Consider the following 13,953-nt stretch of genomic DNA (forward strand, 5'->3'; position numbering starts at 1 on the left):
ATGGCTGCTTCTGAGCAAACCGATCCCATCCCATGCCACATGCAAGGAGTTGTCACACTTGTGACCATTGTTCCAAACCTGTGTTTCTCCTAGCCTGATACTGAAGTCTTACTTTCTTCTTCTTAGTTGAAACTGGAACCACCTTTCAAGATGCAAGCCCAGAGTAATGAAGAACAGCCAGCACAGAACACAATTGTGTCTCTGGGTGAGTACTTTTGGGGTGATTGGAAGGGTGGCTTTTTATTATTCAATTAATTTATTTCTCATGGCCTGCTTGTGTACCCTGGCACACCAGCTTGGGAAGGACGGCTTTAAATATTGCTTCAGCAGGTTAGTACGAGCCACTGTCAGCCCTGAGACCAGTTGCATCTAACGTCAAAGGGAAATGGACTTAAGGTCCTGTGTATGTATATGTGTGCGCGCGCTGTTTTTCCATTTCAGTTGATAACAGAGGAAATGGCTTCTCTAAACGCTTTGACTTTTTTTTTCCTTTTAAAAGAAGCAGCAGCTCTGAGACACAAAGGGAAAGTTCACTCCTAAGTGCTTTCCCTTGTTTGTTGATGCAATTGCATCTGTTCTACTCTGTGTGAGGCCACTCGAGAGACAAATGCTGGACTTTTCCATTCAAAGTAAAATGAAGGTCAACGGAATCCATTGTCAGAAAGCCTTCGACTCTCTTCTAGGTAACTAAAACACTTTTATGGGGGGGGGATTGTTTTGCTCAACTCTTGAAAGATAACTATCCCAGTTATATTTGGATTCTCTGAAGTGGCTACCCTTTTATTCTCTCTCTCTCTCTCTCTCTCTCTCTCTCTCTCTCTCTCACACACACACACACACACACACACACCTGTTGGACTTACTGATTTAACAGTCTTTCTTTCTAGAGAAACTTGGATTGGGAACTTGTGAGGAAGGTCAAAAGCTACACAATACACTTAGTACATACTGGTGGCATAGACGCCATATTTTTAAACCACATTTAAAGCACTCCCCCCAAGAATTATGGGAATTGTAGTTTACCTCTCAAATAGCTACAATTTGCAGCACCCTAAACACGCCACAGTACCCTGCATTCTTTGGGGAAAGTGGAATGTGCCTTACATACGCTTGCAAGGTATGGTTTGTATGCGGACTTCGCCTCAGTTTCTCCCCCCCACTTTGGACTAGACACCAGTGGCGTAGCTTGGGTTGTCAGCACCCGGGGCAAGGCAAGTAATTTGCACCCCATAACCCGTGGATTTGCACCCCCTAACCCCCAGATGTTGCGCCCGGTGCGGCCGACCCCCCTGCACCCCCCACGCTACGCCACTGCTAGACACCCCATCTGCTCCCTTCTAATTCTACAATTCTATGGTTCTAAGTGTTGCAAATACTGTGAGTGGCACCCGCTGGAATTTTTCATCACTCAGGGAACTGAGGCAAGCCCTTTGGGTACTATAATAACAGAAACTCTGGACTGATGCTATACTCTCTTGCCCAGTTTCCCGCTTCACTGGGATTCTGGACTAAGGCACCTTATGCATGTGTACCCAACCCTGCTGAATTCAATGGGTGTTACTCTTAGGCAGTGCTTTTTTCTAAAAAAAAAAAGGTTTAGGGGTACGTGTCCCCCTGCGTCCCCCCAGGAAAAGAACCCACTGCTCTCAGGTATTTCTGTTTAGAAATGCAGCCTTATACCGTGGACTCTCCAGATACGAATTAAATTCGTTCCGGGGGTCCGTCCGCAACCCGAAAAGTCTGTAGGCTGAGGCGCTGCTTCTGTACGTGCACAGCAAAATCCAGAAGTATACACTTCCGGTTTGCCGCGTTCATAACCCAAAAATTACGTATCCAGAGTGGTATGTAACTAGAGGGTCCACTGTACAACTGTGGGTTGCATCCAAACCAAGTTAGCTGAACTTAGTTCCCATTGAAATCAGTTGAGTTGAGTTAGTCCTGACATAATTCCTGTTCCACTGGCTTCAATGGGAAGTAACTTTGCCTGAATGCAGGCCTATATTCATTCCCACCAGCTCAGCTTTGTAGCTTTCTAAGAAGAGTTTGGATTTGATATCCCACTTTATCACTACCCCAAGGAGTCTCAAAGCGGCTAACATTCTCCTTTCCCTTTCTCCCCCACAACAAACACTCTGTGAGGTGAGTGGGGCTGAGAGACTTCAGAGAAGTGCGACTGGCCCAAGGTCACCCAGCAGCTGCATGTGGAGGAGCGGGGAAGCGAACCCGGTTCACCAGATTATGAGTCTACTGCTCTTAACCACTCACAACATTTGGGCATAACTCAGTGTCTACAATGATTGGCAGAGGCTATGCAGGGTTTCAGGCAATCGCTCTCTTTTTGTCCATGGAACAAGGTGTGTCTTGTGCAAGGGGATGCAACAAAATAAAAGTAAAGTAAAATAAAAAATAAAAAAGAGTAGGCATTCTTCATTTATTCAACTTTGACAAACCATACGTGTTTTTCTCTTTATTTTCACATCAAGAACTATAAATTAAGACTTTGACACATATACAGTAATTTGTTATTAAGGTAAAGGATGTCTGTTGGCACAAATAATTGAGTAAAAACCATTTAATAATAAAATAACATTCATTCTGTAGCTACTTTTATTTGTCTGGAACACTCGATTTAACATATCACCTTCACAAAAGAAAAACCAAAAAAACGAAAACGAAAACCCAAGACATATAATGGCGTTATAAAATATACCTTAAATTACAAGTATTCTTGGCAAAACTTAGTAAGCTGGACCACCTGCTGTTTGGCGAAACAGCAGCTGGCATTGCCATTCTCTCACATACCCCTTATTTCCTTTGGATCGAAAGAAAAAAATAAAATAAAATAAATGCATTTGAGTGTTATGCAAACATTACAACAAACGGCTGCATTTTGGGTAACTATGGTTTGTGAATCTGTTAGCATGACTGGAATTCCCTTGAAACAGATATTTGGTTCGGCTTATTGCGGAAGAACATATAAAGCTTTTGGGAAGTTTTTTTTCTTTTTCTTTTTAAACACTATTACAATCATTAACTGTCTTACAAAAAAACCTATTTAAAATCCTTGTATCCAGTACCATCTTTGGCAGATAAATAGGAAAACAAAAATAAACAGACTATAGTACAAAGCTTTCGTTTATCACAATCTACTTTTATAAGGCCAAATAAAAAATATGTTCCTTTGCACTAATGTAAAGCACACGTCCAATATATTCTTAATGACAAAAGACATAGAAACACACTACGGATGTTAATGTTGGACGTCGTCTTGTATAGCAGACTGCCGTTTCCCACACACGGCCTATTTCCTAAGTGGCACTCTCCTAAACATAGTAAAGTGTACTTAGCAGTTTTTTTGGCTTTATGGTGTGGCCGGGTGGATGGGTTGAGGCAGAAAGTTTGCAAATGGGACCAGTAACGAACCCAAAGGAGATCCGGTGTGCTAATGACAGGCCAGTTCTGCCACATACTATGGTTTTGGTTTTGTTTTAATTTGGTCAAGGCTGGTTCAAGTATTGTGTGCTACCCTTAACAGGAGAGTGTGCTGCAGGGATTGGGCCAAAAGGAATTCCTCTCATAGCCTGAGAGTGTACCCCATCATTCTTGTTAAACCACAAGGATTCTGCAAAGCACTCTTGCAAGGAGCTGGCTGAGACAGATGCAAGAACCCGTGTTTGACATCTGATAATGGCAGGCCCAAGGTCTACCCTGCCTATATGGTTGAGGCAGCCTTTGATTCCAAAATGCTGGACCAGATCTTGTGGGTGTCCAATTTTTGCGTTCGTGGTTGGAATCAGCGAAGGTGTCCTAACCAAGGACCAAAATCTATTGCTGCCCACCCTCCTTAGCAAAATGCTTCTGAAAGGACCGAGTCAGAATAGAGTGCACAGCATTCTTGACCTGTCTCCAAAATATACCTTCGTAAATATAAGCCGTGGCGCCCTACTTTGTCCTCTAAAGAAGGCTGTCCCCATTTTCTTTCTTTCTCTTTTTTTTTGGTGAGGTACAAAACAAAACGGACAAACACCCTTCGGACACACTTGAAAAGTGAAATACAGTTGCATAGGCAAGGTAGATGAGTAGCTATTATAACCGTGTTGGGTGTGTTTTTTTTAATTGAATTTTTTTTAAAGACTGAACTACCAAAAGAGCCTGTTGTCAGTCACAGCAGACAACAAGACTTGAACAGACCCTGCTAATTCCGGTGGGGTTTGGCTTATGCCAAACATTGACCACCTTGTATACACCCCAAGAGAAATAAAGCACTGGACCATCTGTATGGTGTTCATTCCCAGCAGAGCTAAGGGGGAAATTGCTGCTCTTTCTTCTTCATCTTCTCAGAATCACTATATAAATTTGCTATAATATTTCATGTATTGCTGGAGATTTATTTTATTTTATTTTTTAACCATAAAGCCAAAGGAACTCCTTTTGTATTGGAAAACAATGCACAGCTGACTCATATTTCCAATTAAGAGGTGTCAAAGTACCCACATATAAGTGACATTTGTCTTAGAAACAGGGAACTGCCGACTGGCCAATCTTTCTTGTTAACATTATAATTTGAATCTAATTTGGACTGGGTGTGGGTTTTTTCTCTCTCCCCAATGTGCACTGATCTAAATGCATATTAGAATGGAAATACCTTCACTTTGCAAACCAATATTTCAACTGTATGAGACAGAACTGTGCACATTTTTCACAGTCTAAATGCAATGTATACACAAACTGTTTCACAACCGCTAACGGATAACAGGCTCTCATGCATAAATAAATTTCATCAAATGAAAGGGAAACATCTATTTCCAAATGAAAAAGAAATTGCTATTAAGAACCACAATGCATTACACTGCTAAGTTTTTTTTCTTTTGCCTCATGCATCAAAATTATAGCACTGAAATTATAGCAGTTGCTAATTATAATACTACACCGTTAACACAGAACAATTAATTGTTCAGACCAAGTAGCACAAATGTAGAAAATAAATCATACTTTTTTTTCTTCTTCAACAGAGCAAATTAACACAGATTGTTTCTTCAGCAAAATATGAAAAACTGTAAACTTTGGGCTCATTCTGCAACTTTTCCCAATCCAGAATAAATAAAAATCCAAAGGGAAGAAAGACGGACATACAACTTTAAGCGCACCTTTTTTTTCCTGTCTATTACAAAAGCACAACCTAAAACGTATAAAGCTTTTTTTATTTCTTTTAAATCACAGTTACCAAAATGAAACAAGTGAATAATTTATTACATACGCTATAATAACATTACTCTAAACACTATCATCTATGAGGTATATCTGAGAAAATTCGGTAAGGAATTGAGCGGTCTGCGTTGCCAACATGCCCATGGTTATATTTTAAAGCTTTGGAACCATGAAGAAAGAGAGAGGAGAGGAAGAGAAGGAGGGAAAAGGAGGAGGAGGAGAAGAAGAAGAAAAGGAAAGGACCTTTGGTATTATTATTACAAGTCATGTTCTTTGCAGGGTTGCATTGCAAAGCACCACAGTACAATAAGCCCACCAGTTACAATATGGCGGCCCAGTTGACGCTGAGGTATTCACAGGAAGAATTAAAAAAAAAGCACAGAGAGGTCTAGACTGGCAAAATCGTTGCTTTGGTTCAAGCAAGGCACTCATCCTGTGGTAAGTTCACACTTTGCACGTGAAGCATGAGTCTGATAGGAAATGTGGTTTGCCATCAAAGGACCCTGCCAATTTTGCATCATTTTCTGTGTCCAGGCTCTGGGACTTCCTTCGACGTTCCCTTGCAGGGCGAGAGGTCGATGGAGGGCCCGGCCGGGAAGGGCTCAACACAAAGGATCAATCATTGTCTTCCACACATGGAAGGCATCCTGAGAATTATTATAGCTCTATGTTGAAGGCATATCGCCATACGCAATGTAGAAAACTTTACACAATAGGAGTCAAGAAACTGGTGGCGGTGGGAGGGGGGTGAAGTACATCATATGGAGGGGATGGGAGGAAGGAGGGGAAAGGAAGGATGCGAAGGCAAAAAGGAATCTGTGACAGGATTGGGGTTTCGTTGTGTTGAACTGACGAAGGGCACAGTTTGCACGTCAAAAAATCTATGCCGATCTGCTAAAACCTTGTTGGAAAAAAGCAAAGTGGAAGATGGGAGAGGAACCATTGTTATTATTATTAATTACATTTGTATATAATATTGTCTCATTTTACTTTTTGTATATTTTAATCTGCTGTAAGATGCCTTGGATCTTTCTTAGAAATAGGCATTAATAATAATAATAATAATAATAATAATAATAATAATAACTAAACTAAACCAAGGTCTCATCTGCACTATACATTAATATACTATTATAAACAGCCACGGCTTCCCCCATCCCACCCCTTTTCGCCTCACAGGGCTATTGTTTCCAGGGTGAGGTTGATGGTTAAACTCTGGGAATAGGTAAAATGAGCTTTGCAAATTTTTAGGCTGGGAAATGGCAGAATAGAGATGGTTTAAACAGTATTCTAAGAAGCAGGTTTCCCCCCCCCCCCCGGGACAGTGAGTTCCTGCTCCAGGTGTTCTTTTTGGGGAGGCCAAATTGGTGATGGCTTGGAAAGGGTCTTCTCCTGCGTCATTTTTATGGAATTCTGAGCCCAGGAAAAACCTGGAAGCAAGTTCTCCTCAGAGTTTGTGAGGAACTTCTGAAAGCACATTTCACAAGGTCTTTTGAATATTTTGGAGTACAGGAAGTTGCCTTACACTGGGGCAGGCCATTGCTCCATTTACCATTTGAACTATACTGATTTAATCTGCCTGTGGTTTTCTTTTTCAAATAATAATAATAATAATAATAATAATCAAAAGATGCATATTTGTGATTTTTTGTTTACTCTCTTTTCTTATCCCTTTAAACTGGATTTCTAGTAGAGGACTGTCCTGAAATAAATGACTATGTATTGTAAACTAAGACACACAGACAACCTGAGTATGCCAGAATCAAATGGTGTCAACAAATCTTGGGTGAAGTCCCTCAGATATTTCCAACAAGTATTTAGCAGCTAGCAGAAGGAGAAACAACAACGGCTGAGGTAATTTCCTAGGAACAACAAGAATAGCAATAAAATATGACTCATGTTCAACACATTTGCCTTCTTTACTTTGTAGATCCCCACAGCTTGATCTCAAACACATCTACCCTGATCCTTGTGCAGAAGCTTGCATGAGAATCAAGCTCTTCAATGAAGTGGCTGTTCCTTGCATTTGAAGAGATGCCTTGCTGAGCTTCTGCTGAAATGAAACATGATCGTTCTGGAAGTTTGTGCATGCACAGAAGCCCACATGGCTGGAGCTCCACCTCCAAATGGCCACAAGCCAGAAGAACACTGGGCAAACTGAAGTTAAACAAATGCATAGGTTGATGGTCCAGCCACAGTTGCTCTGAAGTAGGCACCACTGGTGTTAGTTGGATTTACTTCCAAGGAAGGGTATAATTTAGGGCATCCTTCACCAACCTGCCCACCCTCCCAATGTTTTGGACTACAATTCCCATCATCCCCGGCCATCTGGGGATGATGGGAATCGTAGTCCAAAACACTGGGAGGATGCCGGGTTAGGCAAAGCCTGCTTTAAGGGTATGATTAGCACATTTATTTATTTGACCCGGACCCTAAACTCACCTGCTTGGAAATTGCATTGATCTCAGTGGAACTTACATCCAAGGATGGGAATCTATAATCACAGTCTTACACAGAGTCTGAATGCTCCCCTCAAGTTAATGCGAGTCCCCTTAAAACTGGTGCACTTGCTGCATGTCTATGAACAAACCAAGCAAAATTATGCTGTGTCAGACCATTGGTCCGGTCCAGCTAGCTAGTAGCGGGCAACAATTTTGGTCTTCAAGAGCTGCATTCTCTCAGGAGTTAAGCTGCTACCACCTGTTACCCATCAATTGTAATCCACAGTAATCGTTGTAGTGTATCTCATGCTTCCTTCAGCAGCGATACATTATTTAATTTTAATGGGCGAAGGCAGTGGTTGAACCTGCGCCCTTCTGGGTGCATAGCCTGTGTCCTAGCACCAAGCGACTGTCTCTCCCCATCAGTCCCAGGCCATAGTCCCAATGAAGTTGCAGTCATGGGCAACTAGATCCAGGAAACTTAACTAGATTCCATAAAGGGACTCACATTCCCATTCAGCTGGCTAAGGCCACTCCAGGAGAGCACCCAACATTTCTCTGATGAAAACAGGGATGTCCTATCCCACAATAATAATTTTACCATTTATACCCTCGCCCATCTGACTGTGTTGCTCCACCCACTCCAACATATATAAAAACATAATAAAACTTCGTCCTTTTTTTAACTTCCCTATACAGGGCTGCCTTCAGATGTCTTCTAAAGATTGTGCAGTTGCGTATCTCCTTGGCTTGGAGGTCATGTAACTCCATACCCCCCAACATTTATCTGATGAAAATGGGGGTGTCCTAAGGAAAATGAAGGACATTCAGAAACTGGGATGGCTTCTGTAAATCAGGGACTGTCCCTGGAAAACAGGGGCACTTGGAGAGCCCGCTCCAGGGAGCGCGATGATAGATTTTGTACGTCTTTCTGATTCAGGTCATTCCAGAAAGGCATGCATGCTGCCACCCTTCAGAGTTGCAAGTGTGAGCGTCATGATGCAAAAATTGCTGGGCAATTCCATCAGCTACACCCACACCCCTCTCTTTTCTGCATGTGGATCATTCTTGCTGTAAGAAGGCAACTGTGCCTGAGATCAAGCTGTGGGTCTCATTTTTTTGGGAGGCAGTGGGTAGGGACTGGGGCAGGGGGAAGAGGGGGTGGCAGAAGGATAAAACACAGAAAATGACTTTGTCAGAATTAGCAGTTCCCTCTGATAACGGTGTTTGTCGGGACAGAGGACGGGGCATCTAAGTTGCAGCTGTACATACTGGAGGTAAAGGAGGAAAAGTTAAAACTATAAAGAGCACAAGCAAAATGCAGACCGCACAGAGAAAGAAATCTTTGGTATCTTTGGTATCATCAACACGATTAAAATTACAAATGGAAAAAGTCAGTGAGGTAGCCTCTTTGGTTCTCACTAGAAATAGAAAGTTTTTTTTTTCCTTTTTCAGTTTTTTTTAATCCTTTTAATTATTTTTTTTTTACACACACACAAAGTTCATTCTTGGAAGCAGCTACTTTAAGGGTTTCTCTCTTTTTAGGTTTTTTTATTCGTTTATTATTATTATTATTTTTTGCTTGTTGTTATTTTATATTTTTTCCCCCAGCTTAAGTTTTTAAAAAGCCACAAAGTTCAGGCAAAGTGTTGCAGTGTCTTGGTTTTTTTTTTCTTTAAAAAATCCCCTGTTGTTCCTGAATGCATGGTTTAGACAAAATATTCCTTGCTTGTCCAAAAAGAGAAAAGGAAAAAAGAAAAATCATCATCACTCTGTTGTTCTGACAGCAAATAAGTTGTAGTGCTTTAAGTTGATTTCATAAAAAAAATAAAAATATAAACTATACAAGGGCACCTGCAGTAGATGCTGAATAAGTTAAATAAATAAGTTATATTATGAAGGCTCTTATGTACCATAATAATAATAATTAAAAAGGTATCCCTCACTGGGTTTTTTTGGTTTCATTATTTTGAGGAGGAATTAAATTAAATAACTTAAGGGTCAATCATTTTATAAAACCATTGAGATTGATTATAAGAAATAAAGCATGCTGCAGTTTGGGGAGAGGGGTTGGGGACTCTTTAATATTTTTGGTACCTTGTCTCCCCGCCCCCCCCCCATGTCTGTAACAGAACTTTACTAATACTCCCTCCCTTCCTCCCCATTAAATTTATGTGCTAACCTCAGATTTGCATCTAGGATGCACTACGATTCTAGGGTTGATAAATAAAGGGGGGGGGGAGAGCAAATTAAGTCTAACAAAAAGGCCCAGCCCAGCAGGAAAGGCTCTTGCACACGACCCATTGAAATCTGCGGCAGTAGCATGCATCCATGCTCCTGCACAACTTTGGTTCATTTCAGTGGGACATGTTTGTGAGCACATCCAAGTGGGCCGCGACCAAAATAACCAGCAACGTCATCAAAATAATCACAAAAAGGGTAATCAACAGAAATCTGACCCTACCGTTTTAGCTCCAGCTAAAGTCGCATCCGAAAATCCAAGATGGCGCACTGGCTCCATTGGAACCAACAGAAGCTTTGGTCGGAAGGAAAATTTAACTGGAGCTAAGGCTTTCGGCTTAGGTCTTGATCTCATCAAAGCAAATCTTACGATCGATAACCACCAATATAGCCCCAACATTATCAGGAAAGAAATAAAGGCTTTGAAGATGACTGGCGTAACTTTTAAACAATAGCAAAAATAATAATTCCCATAATAAATATAGAGTAGGCCAAGCATAATCTATATAAAAAAATCACAAAATACTTAAATATGGTGACAAGCAAGAAAAACATCAGAATTTTTGTTCCCCCATAGCTATGTCATTGCCCCTTCTCCTCTTTTTTTTGGGTAAAAAAAAAGGAGGTTGCTATTCCCGTAAGTCGGTCTGAGCTTTACGTTTTGCTGGTTTTTGTCCTCCGTAGGTCTTTGGATTTAGCTTTAGTTAAGAGAGATCCAGTATAAAGCTATTCAACCGAAGTAATCAAGCACATTCTTTGTTCCTCCACAGATGATTAAACAATATCCAAGGTTTCTTGAAAGTTGAATTCATCTTGGATGTGCCCATGAAAAAAAAACTCCAAGTATAAAAGGTAAGGAAGATGTTGGGATACTATATCGCTATTATTTGGTGGAGCAGAACACACAAAATGAGCAGTACTCAATGCAATTATACAGAAGTTTAAGCCAAGACATTAAAAAAAATTAAAATCTTAACAATGGCTGCCATGTCTCCAAGATGCCCTTGTCATTCGGTGAATGGCAGGTGGCAAAGTTACATAAATGTTTACCAACAGTGCAACTGCAACGAAGGAAATACGGCTGGGACAAGTCAAAATAAGACCACAAGAGGTTAGGAACAGAAGTAATGGGAACAGAGACACTGGAAAACTTCAGAGAAGGAAGAATGTGTGTTATACGTTGAGTAGAAATCACCAGCTAAACTGTTGGCAGCCATTGGTGGAGCTGCAAATGGCATGTCAAACATTAACCACTTTCTTTCGTATTCATATAATTAAAACAGAATATGCGTCTCATGCCTGAGTAGATATACCAGATGACAGGATTTGACAGTCGGAGATTATCCCTTTTCACCAATATGACCATTACGCCAGAAATGCTGTCAGAGTTCTCTTTAGAGTAAGACCGCAGGTAAGTCTGAATGTGTGTGTCTATATATGTATATATCCATGTGCAATGGGTACACACACACACACACACACACACACACACGAAAACATAATTATGCATAAGGTATATTTTATCAACACTTGGGCACTCCAATCCTAGCAAAGCACACCTTGATTGTGTGCAATGAATCTGCTCTCCACAGGAACTCTTTCTCCTCATCCCTAGGGATTCCTGTTCTGTTGCTTTGCCTTCCAGGGCTTGCCGTGTGTGTGTGTGTGTGTGTGTGTCTGTGTGTGTGTCTGTGTGTGTGTTTGTACACATGTGCACACACACATAATGCCAGTGCTGACCTCAGGAATGCAGTTCAATGCTGATGAATACTTTTGATGTTTCGGACTATGTGAAAAAACCCAATGAGATACATGCTCTACTGTTCTGAGTTTAATCTCTCTCTCTCTCTCCCTCCCTCTCTCTCTCTCTCTCAAACCTGGAGTAAATGGAAGACCTAATGTGTGATGATAAGCAAAAGCCACATTTCTGACTTGTCCCCAGGTAGCAGGGGGCTAAGGATCTCTAAAGGAAGTTTCTCTGCATTTTCCCAAACTACCTTTCATGGGATTTTTAGGGGAAGCCCACTATAAATTTGTAATGTAGGTATGCCTTACTGCAGGGATGGGGAGCCTCAGTTTTGCTGGATGGGAGTGATGGATTTCTCACAATAGCTGCAGGGCCACATGTTTCCCATTTCTGGCTGACTGCTTTGCCAGTGCAATCCTATACACATCTACTCAAAAGTAAGTCACACTGAGTTAAATGGCACTTTCTCCCAAGTAGGCGAATGTAGGATTGCAGCCTAAACCTTTTGCCATGTAAAATATTTTCACGCGGATTTTGCTTGGGTAGAAAGGGAGGTCCTAGTTAAGAAGAACATAGTCAGTCAAAATGCAGAGCTCTTGCATCAAGTGTATCGTTTGTACTGGTCTGTTGCTCAGTACAATACCAGCAATTATCCTGAGCCCTGGTGCCTCTAAGTGCTTGGATAAAACTGAATTCCACTCCCCTTAACATGCAAAATCTGTGTCTTCCACATTTCTTGTTTTTAAACTAGATTTCCTGTTGCCGTTGACTGTGACTTCTTTGCCTGCATATAACAGAAATGGGGTGTGGGGTCTTTCATGACTTGTGACTCGCATAGATTACAAGCCTCTTTGGACAGCAATCTTAGCACTGAGATGTTTATAATGTTGTCTAGCCTTTCCATAGATGGCGGGATTTGTTCTGATACTGTCTCAGTGGGTAGTTCTAGCTCAGGGTTTTCCAAACTTTGGTCTCCAGATGTTTTGGGAATGCATTCCCCATCATCCCTGACCTGCTAGCTAGGGATGATGGGAGTTGTAGTCCAAAAACAGCTGGAGGGCCAAGCCTGGGAAACCCTGTTCTAGCTCAAGGAATAGGGGAGAACTTAGTTATCCCTGCCTTACCAGTTATGTGTGTGTACTGTCATGCCAGTGCGTGGGGTGGGAGCAGGTAAATGTGGAAGGAAACTCCCTACCCCTTTGCTTGAAAGTTTGTAACACCAATGCAAGATACTCTTTGGACAAAGGCGGACTTCTGCAATTTAGGAAATCCCTCCTGTTGCAGCCGTTTACACTTCTGCAAAGACTCTGCAAGTGACTGAGTGTAACGAAACCTTTTCCCTGTAGCATCTATGGCAGTCATCCCCAAACTCAGCCCTCCAGATGTTTTGGGACTACAACTCCCATCATCCCTATCTAACAAGACCAGTGGTCAGGGATGATGGGGACTGTAGTCCCAAAACATCTGGACTGATCTACGGGGATGCCTGATCTATGGTATCAATTGACAGGATTGGAGCGCTGGCCGTGCTCCCTTAAAAAATGATCTAGAAACATCTTCTGCAGTCCAGAGTGCGTCTGATGGTGTGAGCACCTGGATATATATATAAAAAATCCCACATTCACCAACAGCTGGAAAAAAGGCAATATAAATGGATTCTAGATCAACGGCATTCAATCTGTGTCACTCTAGAGTTCCTGGGGTCTTATCAGGGCTTCCTGGATACCTAAGATCAGCCAGCATGGCACACAAGCATTCCGAGAAAGACAGCTTGCTTATCGCTGCTAATGTTTCCCTGCAATGTACACACAGCCACAGGGGAAGGGGCTGCTGTAATATAGGGCACACTCTCAGTTCATGCAGGGCAAGAGTGAGGCCTGACAGTCTTGGCCAGTGAGCTGCTTGATCTGACTGTGCTGCCTAGGAAGTCCCCCAGAATCACCCATCTCTCCCTGGCAAGCAAAGGAAAAACAGAGAGCAGTATTTGAAGAGGTTGGAAATGACCTTTTGCCCTTCAGCTGAAGTACCATGTTCATCCCAAGTAGACGTCTGAGACATATGAGCAAATCAAATGCAAGAATGAATCGACAGCATTGCATAAGTGAACATTCTTGAATAGAACATGACCCAAGATGCAAAGTGTGTATCTTATTTTGGAGGGATCTGCCGATGCCTGGATCTGACCATACCCGGACTTTCACATGGACCTCGTGACCCTTTTCATTTGCACAAGAGGCTTTGCAAAACTCACTCAGTGTTGATGTTCTGTGACCATTGAGAAGCCACTGTGGCAATGGTTGGATCTCAAGCCAGGCT

The 13,953-nt window shown here is 41.8% G+C and overlaps 1 long non-coding RNA gene across 1 annotated transcript; it reads right to left on the bottom strand.

The window, feature by feature from the left end:
* Window positions 1-2,412: 2,412 nt before the first annotated feature.
* Window positions 2,413-12,539, bottom strand: LOC310827244. The gene is made up of 2 exons (XR_014556251.1): window positions 11,598-12,539; window positions 2,413-11,567 (listed from the first exon to the last, which is right to left on the bottom strand). It is a non-coding gene; the product is annotated as an uncharacterized lncRNA (long non-coding RNA).
* Between the last annotated feature and the right edge of the window lie 1,414 nt (window positions 12,540-13,953).

Source organism: Podarcis gaigeae, assembly GCF_964106915.1.
Source record: "Podarcis gaigeae genome assembly, chromosome: 11".
NCBI lineage: Eukaryota > Metazoa > Chordata > Lepidosauria > Squamata > Lacertidae > Podarcis > Podarcis gaigeae.